General features: G+C 57.5%; 1 pseudogene; it reads left to right on the plus strand.

Annotated features, from left to right (window-relative positions):
* Window positions 1–2,685: 2,685 nt before the first annotated feature.
* On the plus strand, window positions 2,686–3,832 carry LOC100355163 (tubulin alpha-1B chain pseudogene; annotated as a pseudogene).
* Window positions 3,833–14,584: the final 10,752 nt, after the last annotated feature.

Raw genomic sequence — 14,584 nt, forward strand, 5'->3', positions numbered from 1 at the left:
AGCAGAAAAAACGACGCCTGCTCTGGTCAGATGCCAGGGCGAGGGGTCTCAAATCCAAGGGCGAGGGGGTCTCAAATCCCAGGCCGAGGGGTCTCAGCTCCCTGGGGGTGGGGCTGGCGGTGTGGCGCAGCAGGTTAGGCTGCCGCTCGCACTGCTGGCATCCCATAACCAAGCGTCGGCTCAAGTCCTGGCTGCTCCACTTCCAACCCAGCTCGCTGCTAACGGCCTGGGAAAGCAGCGGAGCACGGCCCAGGTGCCTGGGCCCCCGCACCCATGCAGGAGACTCGAATGGAGCTCCTGGCTCCTGGCTTTGGTCTGGCCCAGCCCCGGCTGTTGTGGCCATTTGGGGAGTGAATCAGCAGATGGAAGAGCTCTCTTTCTGTTTCTTTCTCTGTCACTCTGCCTTTCAAATAAAATAAATAATTTTTTAAGAATTTTTTTTATATGAGAGAAAGGAGTATGAGTCAGAGAGGTCTTCCATCCTCTGGTTCACTCCCCAGATGGTCGCAACGGCCGGAGTTGGACTGGTCTGAGGCCAGGAGCCAGGAGCTTCTTCTGGGTCTCCCACGTGGGTGCGGGGGCCCAAGCACTTGGGCCATCTTCTCTGCATTCCCAGGCCACAGCAGAGAGCTTGATTGGAAGAGGAGCAGCCAGGGCGTGAACCCGTGCTAAGGGCCCGTATGGGATGCTGGTGCCACAGGCAGAGGCTTAACCTGCTGCACTTCGGATCCTGCTCTGTGCTAATGGCCTGGGAAAGCAGTGGAGGAAGGCGCCGGCCCCAGTAAATAACTATAAAAAAAACAAGCCTTGAGGGTGCTGCGCTGGGGCCCTCCCTGCCCTTCAGCTCTGTCCCTGGGGCACCCCTGGCTCTGGCCAGCTTCCTGTCCTGCACCTGCCTTGAGTCTCCACAGCCTCTGTGTCCACACCAGGCTGCGGTGCCCCCAGACTTCCGTCCTCTGCAGGGAGTCCACCCCGGAGCGGAGCGGCACAGCCACCTTCAGCGACAGGAACAACTCACTCTGGGGACAGAAGGTGCCCCCAGGCGACAAGCTAGCCTGGGAAAGTGATACAGACTGCGGGAGCTGAGCGAGCTGGCCAGCCCCACAGGCTGGCGGGCATCTCTGCACTCGTGTTGCGCTGTCTCGCGCCTCAAGGAGGCATCAATACGTGTTTTCCCATAAACCACACTGGGCGTGAAAACACTTCAGACCCAACAGCGAGAAGTAAACCGGCCTGTGAATGCTTTGGCTAACTTAATACGTTGATAACTTTTCCAGTCATTTGCGCGGGTGTGTGTTGGCTGTTTAAGGCGTTTGAAAGGTTCGACAGAAGGGCATCGCGCCCAGCGGGAAATGGCGAAGTTGCCTCTAGTCAGTGCCCAGAGCTGTACACGTCTCCCTCCCACAGTGCATTTCTCAGACACATCATGCACGTGAATCGACAGGAATGCTTTTGTGAACACAGCCCACGGGGCTGGCCTTGTGGCCTAGTGGGTAAAGCCACCACCTCCAACACCGGCATCCCGCATGGGTGCCCGCGTATGTCTGGGCTGCTGCGCTTCTGATCCAGCTCTCTGCTAATGGCCTGGGAAAGCAGTGGAGGATGGCGCAAGTGCTTGGCCCCTGCTACCCCATGGGAGACCCAGAAGAAGCTCCTGGCTCCTGGCCTCAGCCTGGCTCACTCCTGGCTGCTGCAGCCATCTGGGGAGTGAACCAGAGGATGGAAGACCTCTCTCTCTCTCTCTCTTTCCGTCTCTTTATCCCCTCCTTGTCTCTCCCTCTCTCTGTAGCTTTTTTTTTTTTTTTTTTTTTTTTTGACAGGCAGAGTGGACAGTGAGAGAGAGAGACAGAGAGAAAGGTCTTTGCCGTTGGTTCACCCTCCAATGGCTGCCACGGCTGGCACACCGCGCTGATCCAATGGCAGGAGCCAGGTACTTATCCTGGTCTCCCATGGGGTGCAGGGCCCAAGCACTTGAGCCATCCTCCACTGCACTCCCTGGCCACAGCAGAGAGCTGGCCTGGAAGAGGAGCACCCGGGACAGAATCCGGCGCCCCGACCGGGACTAGAACTTGGTGTGCCGGCGCCGCTAGGCGGAGGATTAGCCTAGTGAGCTGTGGCACCGGCCTGTAGCTCTTTCATCAGCAGGGTCATTTGGGGACATTCGATGACGTTCTCAGAAGGCCTTAGGTAGCAGAGGATGCGGGTAATTGATGATGATGTTTAACTAGCTTTTAAACAGCCAGTTTTTCTTGTACAGTGGCTGGGTTTCCATAAACCAGAAGCAAGGCCGGCCCACCTGGCTCAGCGTTACAGGAAACGGCACTGTAAAATTAATGCAGTGAGAAATCTCCGACTCCCTGGCATTAAACTCAGCCTGCGCCCTAACGACCTGGGCCCGTCCTAAGCCAGGGCAGCAGGTAAGGAGACGAAGCAACCTCTGTGGATGAAAAGTGTCCCACGTGAACAGGAGTGAGCTCCCCTCCCCTGCCCCCAGCAAACCTGCAGCCGGAGGGAGATGGGTGGGCTGGGGGCCACTCTGGAGGAGCTGGGTACTATGCCCACCAGCGGGCTGGACCTTTGAAAGGCCAGACCACTTACCTCCGCTGTTAGCTTGTTGGGGACAGTAACCGGGACCCGCCACCTATGCCTGTCACCTTTGCCTTTGCCTCCTAACAGGTAGCCACCATGCGTGAGTACATCTTCATCCATGTCGGCCAGGCTGCCGTCCAAGATCAGCAATGCATGCTGGGAGCTCCCCTGCCTGGAACAGGGCACCCAGCCTGATGCCAAGTGACAGGACCACGGGGGGAGGAGATGATGCCTTCAACACCTTCTCAGTAAGGCCGGTGCAGGCGAGCACGTGCCCAGGGCAGTGTTGCAGCCCTGGAGCCCACGGTCATCGATGAGGTTCACATTGGCACCTACACCAGCTCTTCCATCCCGAGCAGCTCATCACGGGCAAGGAAGATGCTGCCAATATCTATGCCCACAGGCTCCACGCCACGGACAAGGGGATCACTGACCCCGTCTTGGACCGGATCCACAAGCCGGCTGACCAGGGCACGGGCCTGCAGGGCTTTGGTCGGGGGACTGGCTCTGGGTTCGCCTCCCTGCTGACGGAACACCGCCAGTCTGTCGATTGTAAGTCCAAGCGGGAGTTCTCCATCCACCTGGCCCCCAGGTTTCCAGAGCTGTGGTGGAGCCCTACAACTCCATCCTCAGCACCCACACCACCCTGGGGCGCTCGACAACGACACCACCTGTGCGACATCTGTTGTAGAAACCTGGGTATGGAGCGCCCCACCTGCAGCAGACTGAACGCCCAGGCCTCCCTCCAGTCTGACAGAGCCCTGAATGTTGATCTGTCGGAATTCAGGCCAAACTGGTGCCCTACCCCTGCATCCACTCCCCTCTGGCCGCATACGCCCCCATCATCTCTGCTGAGAAAGCCCCATCATGAACAGCTTTCTGTAGCAGAGATCACCAATGCTTGCTTTGAGCCGGCCAACCAGACGGTGAAATGTGACCCTCACCACAGTAAATACATGGCTGTGGCTGCTGTACCGCGGCGATGTGGTTCCCAAGAGGTCAATGCTGCTGTCGCCACCTTCGGGACCAAGCACAGCATCCGGCTTGTGGATTGCTGCCCACTGGCGTCAAGGTTGGTGTTAATTCCCGGCCTCCCACGGTAGTGCCCGGTGGAGACCTGGCCAACACGCAGCGAGCTGTGTGCACGCTGAGCAACACCACGGCCACTGCCGAGGCCTGGGCTCGCTGGGACCACAAGTTTGACCTGACGTATGCCAGCTGTAAGGTGTTTCTATCAATCTAAAAGTGAAGGCTTTAAGAAAAAAGAAAGAAATAAAAACCAGGCCGAGACATGAACCATTCCCGGGCCTACAGAGTCAGAGAATAATGGAGGGGAAAAAATAAGAAAGAAAGAACAAGAAATACAGATTTAGTGCTGTGACAAGGGCTGCTGGGAGCCCGAGGGAGGAGCAGCTAGAGCCAGGTCTCGGGGCATCGTGGTCCCTTCAGGGATGAGAGCTGGGAGGAAGGAGACACGAACAACGGGGTAAAGCAGCCTGGGCGGGTTGAGTGGTTGGCGGCAGACAAGTTTTATTTTCCAAGGAAAGTGAAGAGGTGGCTGAGTCAGGAGTCAGAGGGAGGGGCTTTAAAACTGGGTGCAGGAAGAGAGCAAAGGCGCCTGCGTCCCCGGCACCCTGCAACGCGGCCGTGAACGTGGCCGCTTATGGGGCCTCGTAGGTCTCAGCCAAGGGGATGAGAGGTGAGGAGCAGCCCGCAGGCACAGGTTGAAGACGGACACGTCTGAGACAAGAGGCGGGCCACCCACTGCATTTTAAATACTCTCCTGGTGCAGAAAGGAGAGTACTCAAGGATCGGGCTTTGAGAAACACTGGCCTGCCGGAACAGGACAGGACAGGAGGCGGGAGTTCCCCGAGGTGCCTGCACCCTCGGGGCCTGCGTTCGCATCCTCCCATTGTCGTCGTCATCATCATCATCATCATCATCAAATCGCGAGAGCTGGGGAAGGAGACAGTGCTGCCCAGAACCAGCGCTCGGGGAGTCACATCCCGTGTTTCCACTAGAACTCAGGAAGTCCGAGCCGAGCCCCCTCCGTGGCTGGGGAGGGGGCATGTTGGCCGCCTCCACTCTCGGATGATGGGCAGGGTCAAGTTGGATGGCCCCAGCGACCCGGCTGGCCTGGAAGGGATGAGAAGAGGATGAGGCACTTGGGAGTTGGCCTTCATCCCCAGCAAACACCTGGCAGGATCCAGGCACTGAGGGAGCTGCGGCCAGCCCCCAGCACACTGAGGAAACACACTAAGGACAGAGACCAGTGTGCCAGCACACGGGAGAGCCAACATCATGAATGCCATGGCCCTTGGAGGTCCAGAAGGTGGTGGAATTGTCTGGAATATGGTCAGCGCTGCAGCTGATGACCCCATAGCTGTGGGGTGGGGATCAGAACAGCTTTGACTTAGAAGTGCAGGGCAAGCAGCCTCCACAAAGAGGCCAAAGGAGATGCAGGGAGGCCCTGTGGGCAGACCCTGGTCTAAGCATCGACTCCCCCTCCCCAAGTCCCAGCCAGGGCTGTGTGACCTTGGGCAAGTCACCTCCCATCTCTGAGGGTGAAATGAGATGTGTTAAAGGTCCTGGCACCTCTGCAAGTCTATAAAATTGTTCTTACTCTAAAAGTAAAAATTCCCCTGGAATTTACGAAGCTTAAAGTTTCTGGCCATTAAAGCCACAATCATCAATGAAGAATAAGCACTCCTAGGAGAAGTGAAAATAATTCCAGTGAAGACCTAGCAGGCCATGAGGAGGCTCAATCCCAGCTCCAGCCTGCCCCGTGGAGGAGTCCACCCCAGCCCAGCCCAGCCCACGGCCACTCCTGACAACGGGACCCTGTGTGGCCACCGGGCAGTCTGCTTCGGGCACAGAGCAGAGGGAGTGCTGAGGCTTCCTCTCCACCAATGCCTCCTAGTCAGCTTCTCCGCTTTCCCGTGGACAACGGCTCCTGAGACTAAAACCCGGCACCGGGAGCCACAGGGGGGCCGAGTGCGTGGCACCCCAGCCATCACCGCCACTTGTCGCGGTCGTGGTGAGTTCATGAATGGAGGTGTCACATCCCAGCACCCACGTTGCTGCCTCCCACTGGACCAAGCAGAGCCCAGCTGAGGAAGGGAGTCCAGCCCCGAAACCACGTCCGGGGGGCTTTGTGAGAACCAACCTGCTGTGCTCTGCTGACCAAAGAACAGGGAACTGCGGAATCCCTCGGGCGCGCTGGGATACTTGACATACAGTTCACACGCACTTAGTAAAGACTCGAAACATAAGCAGGGCTTGGGAGACCGATGGAACTAGGCCCGGTAGCTTCTGGGGAGCTGCGTGGACAAGCTGCTCGCCCTCATCCTCTCTGTCCCTGCAGTCCCTCATCTGCAATGGGAGCAACGACACTGACTTTCAGGACCACTGCAGTGATCACAGACAACCCGGCTTCTTGCCTGGGTTTCTCAGAGCAGTTTTCTTAGAACAGCGCCACTCCTTGCTCCCCTCGTAGCCTTGGCTGCATTTGCCCTGGTGGGCAGGGGGGCGTTGGGCAGATGTGCTCATGTGGTGTGTCATTTAAGACAGATGTGGTCTGGCCCACCAGCCCTGAGAACAGGCTCGCAAGTCTACCCGCCCCTGCCCTAAGCATCGGACGCAAACCCTGAGTTGCACGAGGCCCTGCCCTGGCAGGGGAGTCGCTGGCGGTCGCGAGTACCTGCTGCGCTGCAGGCTCCCAGCTCTGCTTTGGGAACAGGAAGCTGAAGACACACAATGCTTATCTTAGAAAAGGTCACGGCGACGAGGTGCAAGAAACAGGCACACGTCAGACTCAGAGTACAGAACGGCGCGAACAGAAGGGAGGCGCAGCCAGAGAGCGGTAGCCAACCCCACTTGGGAGAGGGAGGCCAGGAAGGCTCCCTGGAGGAATGCAGGGAGCCCTGGGCCCTGAAGGAGGCACAGAACTTGGGGAGGCTTCAGGTGGCAGGACAGAGTAGGGAACAGGTGCAAAGGCACCTGGAAAGAGACGCTCCCTGCAGCTCACCAGGCTGGGAGAACACGGCCGAAGGGAGCAGTGCAGGAGAAAGGGCCAGAGAGTTGGGACAGGCCAGGAGCTGGTGGCAAGGCAGAGACCAGACACCCATGGTGGCGTCGGCACGGTGGAGGGCCTGAAAGTGTCACCTTCTTAGCCGCGGAGAGAGCAGCCCCAGAGCGCTTGGGCTGAGCACCAGCCCTGCATCGCGTCTGGGGACTCCACCCCTGCTGTCCAGTCGCCTTCCTGCGTTGGCACAGGCAGGACACACGGGTGCGGATGGGTGCAGCCCCTGGGCGTGTTGTCGTCCTCGGGCCGCAGGTGACGGGTGCCCTTGAGACCGTTCCCTGAACATGCGTCAGGGCACGAGCCCTGAGGAACAACGGGGCCTTTGTTGACGGGCCTGGCGTCTGGGGACGAGCAGGGGACGGGCATTCCAGCCTTGGCTGGAACAGGGGAGATTTGAAGTCAAGGGCAGCGATGGGGGGAGGGAGCACCCCAACCCCTTTGTTTCTGAATAAAGCAGTCGTTGGGAGTGGGGCTGTCCTCCCCCCATTTCTGGAATTGGAAGCAGAGATCTTTATTGCTGTTTCCATAACATTATGGCTGAGTACAGAGGCATTCCATGCAAACAATGTTAATGATAAAGCCTGCTCCCCTCAGCCCTGCCTGTGGGACTGCTACTATTATCCCCGCTGTCGCTTCTGCCTGGGGATGAAGGGGTTGAGTCGGTGCTAGGAAGAAGGCAAATGCTGAAACCAGAAACCCCCGCACAAGCCTGGTGGGCGCCCTGGCTTCTGTGGCTCAACCTTGCGCTGGACCCCAGGCCCCACACTGGCTCTGCTCTCTGCCTCTCTGCCATGAGGCTCTCTTCCTTGGGTCGGGAGAGTGGAGATGCCTCGGCACTGGGTAGATACTCAGCTCAGGTGGGAGTCTCAGCTCTGCCCTGATGTCCTGGGTGCTGCTGGGTAAAGTCCTCCAACAGCAACGGGCCCCAGTTTCTTTCTCTGTGAAAGGGGAAGCTAGCCCCTCTCCCAGGCTGAGGGAAAAATCCTTAAAGAAGATCCTTGGTGGGGGGCAGGGAGGCAGAGCTGAGTGCTGTGGTGTAGCAGGTAAAGCCGCCACCTGCAGTGTCGGAATCCCATGTGGGTGCCGGTTCGAGTCCCAGCTGCTCCACTTTTGATCCAGCTCCCTTGCTAATGCATCTGGGAAAGCAGCAGAAGATGGCCCTAGTGCTCGGGCCCCTGCACTCACGTGGGAAATCCAGCTACTGGCTACTGACTTGGGCTCAGCTCAGCGCTGGCCATTGTGGCCATTTGGGGAGTGAACCAATGGACCTTTCTCTCTCTCTCCCTCCCTCTCTCTATAACTGTGCCTTTCAAATAAATAAATAAATCTTAAAAAAAAATAGGCAAGAAGAAAATCCATGGGTCTTTCTTATAGTAAGCGCTTTGAGTTTCTCTGCAAAATAAATTAAGACGCAAACGCCTGTTAAAAACTGAACACTCTAATCCTCAGAGCTGGGACTCTGAGGCTCTTAAGAGGCCGCGATGTTCCTGCTGCTTCTATCTCTTACACGGTGTGTAATTGGGTCGAGGATCTATAGATGGCAGCCTCTTGCTAACTAAGATCGGAGGGGAAAACGCTTCCACTTTCTCAGCACTGGACATTTACTGATGATCCTCGGAAGTCAGATAAATCTCCCACCGACCGTAGTGCCTATTGGCAATGCTCAATCTTGAGAACAGAAGGCACGTTCCTGCTGTAATGATTCTAACTCATAGTTTCAACAAAGAAGAGCGCTCTGCAAACATGGGACTTGGGGGACGTTATCACTGGGTGCTTCATCTCACAGTGCCAGTGTCGCAAGGGCGGGGGAGTCCTCTCAGATGCTGCGCAAGGGTGAAGGTCAAGTCAAGGGGACGGGCGTTGCCTCTGCGGCGTTGCACACTGATCCTGGAGCAACCCAGTCGGGGTCTCCAGTGCTCGTCTCGGGAGCCTCCTGCAGCCAGCTGAAACGTATGCTCAAAAGTCTACACCGTTCAGGAAGAGCTTGACGATCCAAAGAGGTCTAATTAAATAAACAGGCACTGTGTTTACATCCTCATTCAACAGAAATTGATGGATAAGGAGGAGAGGGTCATTGGTGAGCTGGGGCGGGGGGTTTACCCGCATCCCATCCTGGAGAGCCTGGTTAAAGTACCTGTTTCCTGCTTCCAATCAGCTCCTGCTCACACACACCCTGGGAGGCAGCAGATGATGGCTCAAGGATGTGGGCCCTGCCCACGTGGATGACTGGGACGCAGTTCCAGGCTCCTGGCTTCAGCCTGGCTCAGTCTTGGCTGTTTCAGTCCATTTGGGAAGTAAACCAGTCGATAGAAGATCTCTCTTCATCTCTCTCTCTCTCTTGTTCTTTCTGCCTTTCAAATAAAGAGCAAATAAAACTTTAAAATTGTTCTAAAAGATTGATGAAACATCAGGATTTTCATATGATTTCACCTGCATGCCAGGATGAATGGGGCCAGATGGCTGGGCCGCTGTAGGGCGTGGTCCAGTGGGCGCCAGCCTGTTAATGCAGGGTGGGAGGTGCTGGATTAAGGGCAGGACAGTCTGCCCAGGGACAGGGACTCGAGGAGAGAAATGGGAGGTGACTGCCCAGGGGACGCCACATCCGAGTCAAGATGTGAACGAGGCGGGAGCTTCACCTTGGCAGTGAAGCAGGGGATGTGTGCTAGGCAGAGGCCGGGGGTGTGCAAGTGGAGAAGCCCGGAGTTCCCGGATCGGAAGGGGAGGGTAGAGAGGAGAGGAAGAGCAGGAGACAGACGGGGAGAAAAGAGCCGTGGAAGCGTGATGGAGAGGAGCTTCCCTGTCCCGAGCACACCGGGGAGCCACTCCACTCTCTTAAGCTGACAAATGGAGACACTGGATTGGCCATTTAGGGGAAAAGCTTCCTGTCACCCGTGTGCAGAATCGATTAAGCCTGGCGAGAAGTGGGACAGGGAGAGCAGCCGAGGGGGCCGGCGCTGGGACAGAGACAGATGGGCTGGGGCCGTTCTGAGATGGAACCCAGGATCCGGCGGTTGGCTGGGTGTGGGAGGGCGGAGGGGAGGAGGCACCGGCCTCAGACGGTGCCCAGTCGGCTGGAGGACACGGCAGAGGAAGATTTGCGTTGGAGGTGCTGATTCCCCCTCCAACCCGCTGGAGGCGCTGATTCCCCCTCCGACCCGCTGGGGCTGGGACTTGTGCAGGCAGATTCCGCGTCTGTAGGAGCCAGCGTCACTCCTAGTGTTGGGTGAGGCTGATGCAGGACACGGCCAGGGAGAGGCCTCCCAATGCCCATGTGCAGAGGAGCCACCTGGGCTGCCATCCACACAGGCCTCGGGGCTCCTCCTTGGGGACGCAGCTCAGCTCTGAGTCTCCAACCACCTCCCCAGGAGCCCGTCAGGCTATGCTAACTCCCTGGTTATTAGAGAGAGAAGATGGTAACAGTAACATCGGAGGACCCTAGAATTTGCAATATGTCGTTTATTATTTAAAAAATGCTTTAAGGCTGGCCCCGCGGCTCACTAGGCTAATCCTCCACCTAGCGGCGCCGGCACACCGGGTTCTAGTCCCGGTCAGGGCACTGGATTCTGTCCTGGTTGCCCCTCTTCCAGGCCAGCTCTCTGCTGTGGCCAGGGAGTGCAGTGGAGGATGGCCCAAGTCCTTGGTCCCTGAACCCCATGGGAGACCAGGAGAAGCACCTGGCTCCTGCCTTCGGATCAGCACAGCGCGCCAGCCACGACGGCCATTGGAGGGTGAACCAACAGCAAAGGAAGACCTTTCTCTCTGTTTCTCTCTCTCACTTTCCACTCTGCCTGTTGAAAAAAAAAATGCTGTAAGTTATTTGAAAAGCAGAGAGAGAAAGATCTTCCATCACAGCAGCTGAGGCTGGGCCAGGCCAAGGCCAGGAGTCAGGAAGTCAGCCTGGGGCTCCCGCGTGGGTGGCAGAGACCAAGTTCTTGAGCCATTGTCTGGTACCTCCCGCAGTGAGCACCAGCAGGAAGCTGGAGTCAGAAGCAGAGTCGGAACTTGGACCCAGGCCCTCCTAATGGGATGCAGGCACCGTAAGCAGCGTCGTAACCACAGTGCCAAACGCCCACACCAGTTTGCAATTTCTTCTAAAAAGACAAAAAAAAATACTAACGAGAGTACAGTGAAAAAGACACTTACATACTGCTATGGGGACGCATATTGAACTTGTAAATCTAAAGACTGAAAATGATAATAAAAATCCCAGAGAAGGAAAACCTCGAAAGGCGGCGGCCAAAGCAACGAAGACGTCACCAAAGCCCCTGACTGTCCGAGCAAAGGTCCGCAACCCAGCCGGAGTTCTCGCACGAGTGCGACTCTGTGACAAGGAGCGTTTGTGATGGAAGCCCAAGCTAAGCAGCTCCAGCATGCCCAATAGGCCCCCCAATGGAATTTTACCCTAAGAAGGGAGGAACACTGGTGATCTTGTTCAATAGAGGCTTAATAGAACATCAGGGCCCCTCTTACAGTCAAATGAGCACTTGATGCTCAAGCCAGTAAAAGGCACAAATGAAGAAGACGTTACCCCCACCACTCACCTCCACTGTGTGCTGCTCATGCCCCGGCAGAGCCCTCAGTTCATTCTGCCTGATCTATTAGATCTTAAATATAATAAGGATGCAGAGAGACAGAGCTGTTCCATCTGCTGGTTCACTCCCCAGACACCCACAGCGTCTAGGCTGCACCAGGCTGAAGCCGTGAGCTAGGAACTCAATCCAGGTCTCCCATGGTGGTGGCAGAGACCCAACTACTTGAGCCACCATCTGACACCTCCCAGGTGCGTATTAGCAGGAAGCTGTATCGTAAGTGGAGCAGGGACTCGAACCAGGCATTCCAGTGCAGGTATCCTAAGCAGCATCTTAACCCCTGTGCCGGACATCTGCCCCAGCCTGCCCGATGCTGGATCATCTGCATTCGTGTCTGTTGCCCTCCACACAAATAGTCCTTGCGGGCAGAGGCCTGTCCTCCTCATGTACGGAGTCAGTATTCGTTGACTTGAATTTCCATCGTCGCTCGGAGCGCCCCAGAGCTGCCATCCTTATGTCAAAGCTTGATGTGGGATTCTCCTGGTGGTCGGATTCTCAGTGTGCTCATGATTTCAAGGCACCAAACTTCAAACAATGTTCGGGGAAAGTAGCAGGAGCAGAACAGCGCAGGGAAGTGAGAAAGTCTAAGCACTGATGCACCACAGAAGGCAGCCTGGAAGGCGTCTCCGCTCCCCCACGCTGGCTGGCTCGGAGCTCTTCTGCTCAGCAGCGAAAGCGGAAACTCCTCGTTAAATGTCAGAGGAATCGGCTAGCCCGGGGCAAAGCCCCTGACCGGGCAGGCGCCCGCTGCGGTCCGGTTCTTGGTAATTGATGAGCTCGGAATAAGCAGAACCAATCCAGGCCGATTGTGGAGGAAATGACTCCAGCCAGAAAAGTTCAACAAGAAAGATGTGAACTTTAAAGTACTTGAACACAAATCAAGACAGTGAGTTTTTATAAAAATCTTTACTAGCTCAAAGCACGGAAGCTCAGGCTGACCTTTCTGCTTGGGGTGAGAAGCTGGTGGTGGAGGGCACGCGCCCGCCGTGTATCACGCCGGCACCGTGGAAGCGCCCGGCAGGGAGGGGGAGCGTGCCAGGTTTCCCACTGCCAGCCCCGAGTCCGAGTCCGTGTGGGTGAAGGAGGCCTGACTTTGAGTTTTTAGCGCTCCTCCATGGCTGCACCTGCACTAATTTTCTTTTCGTTTCCTGCAGGATGTTGGACGCGCTTTTGATGTTCCTTTGCCCTACGGACGATGGGACCAGGCCTCCAGCTGCACGCCTAGCTCCTGGTCTGTGCTCAGTGGCCCCAGAGCCAGCTCCAGCCGGTAGCACGCTGGCCTTGCCAACCATCAGAGCACCCCTACGTGCTGAGCCCTCTTCCTGTGCTCACCTGTCTCCCACACCCGCGGCTTCCCCCAGCCATCCCGGAAGGAAGCGTCTCCCTGCATGAGGAAGTGGGCGGTGCTGGAGGCCTCCAGCGATGAGAAGAGAGAGCTCGGTTTCCAGCTGCCGCCCCTGGGCTCCTGTCGCCTGCTCTTGTTACCACGTCCAGCAGTGTCGCTCCCTGGCAGGCCATGCGGCACCGGCTTGGGTCTTGCTCCATGTGTGTGGCTTCCCGCTCAGCGGAGGTTGCCCGGCTGTTTGGTGAGAGCATAGATTATAGCACCTCTCGGGGTTCTGGGACCATCAGGTCAGGGCATTGCTCTCCTTAGCAATGGCGTCCTGCCTGATCTACCTCACTCATCAACCACGCCTCGGGCCTCCGCCATGCAGCAGGCAAGGAGCGGACCCCTCGTGGGGTCCTTCCCCCCGACAACACTCCCATCCACGGGAGAGGGGAGAAGGGGTCAGGGTTCACTTGCATCCCAAAGCGCTACGGGGGTGGGCGTGGGGGGCTACAGCTTTTACCAGGGAGGCAGAAAAGCACAAGCACGAGGCCTTCATAGGGAGGTACACGCCTTCATAAAGTACAAGGCCTTCACAGGCAGGCGGCCCGGTAGGGTTGTTACATTAGGAAAAGCACACAAGCCCAGAATGTTCCAGACACAGTGCCGTGCACGCGTTAGCTCATCTGCTCCTCGGCCCAGCCTCAGGCGGCTTTGCTGCTTCCATTTCATAGATGAGAAACGTCCAGGGAAACTCCCCACAGCCGTGCGACAGGGGAAGCAGGAATCAACCCCCACCCTCGGGGTCCAGCGCCACGACTCAGCCCACCGTGCAATGCCGCCTCTGTCCGAGGGCGCGCTCCTGCCAGAGGAACCAGAGGTTTCCGGAAGGGGCGGAGCGTGTGGGGGGGATGCCTGGTGGTCCTGTGAGACTGGGGCCTGTGCCCGTGAGTGTCTGGCAGCGGCTGAAACGTGCGTGTGTGTGGAGCTGGAGGCTGTTCAGTCACCACTCACCCACTCAGCCACTCACCCACTCATCCACTCACCCACTCAGCCACTCACCCACTCACCCACTCACCCGCGCATCCACTCACCCACTCACCCACTCACCCACTCACCCGCGCATCCACTCACCCACTCACCCACTCACCCGCGCATCCACTCACCCACTCAGCCACTCAGCCACTCACCCACTCACCCACTCACCCACTCAGCCACTCACCCACTCATCCACTCAGCCACTCACCCACTCACCCACTCAGCCACTCATCCACTCACCCACTCAGCCACTCAGCCACTCATCCACTCACCCACTCATCCACTCACCCATGCATCCACTCACCCACTCACCCACTCATCCACTCACCCACTCACCCACTCCACTCATCCACTCACCCACTCACCCACTCATCCACTCACCCACTCACCCATTCATCCACTCACCTACTCATCCACTCACCCACTCAGCCACTCAGCCACTCACCCACTCATCCACTCACCCACTCATCCACTCATCCACTCATCCACTCACCCACTCACCCACTCACCCACTCACCCACTCAGCCACTCACCCACTCAGCCACTCACCCACTCATCCACTCACCCACTCACCCACTCAGCCACTCACCCACTCACCCACTCACCCGCGCATCCACTCACCCACTCACTCACTCAGCCACTCACCCACTCAGCCACTCAGCCACTCACCCACTCACCCACTCAGCCACTCACCCACTCACCCACTCACCCGCGCATCCACTCACCCACTCATCCACTCAGCCACTCACCCACTCAGCCACTCACCCACTCAGCCACTCAGCCACTCAGCCACTCACCCGCGCATCCACTCACCCACTCACCCACTCACCCACTCAGCCACTCACCCACTCAGCCACTCAGCCACTCAGCCACTCACCCACTCAGCCACTGGGTACCAGGGCTCCATCAGCACTAGCACAGCTTGGGGAGCCTGTGAGTTCCAAATGGGTTTGGCCC

The sequence above is a fragment of the Oryctolagus cuniculus genome, chromosome 15, assembly GCF_964237555.1.
Source record: "Oryctolagus cuniculus chromosome 15, mOryCun1.1, whole genome shotgun sequence".
In the NCBI taxonomy this organism is placed as follows: domain Eukaryota; kingdom Metazoa; phylum Chordata; class Mammalia; order Lagomorpha; family Leporidae; genus Oryctolagus; species Oryctolagus cuniculus.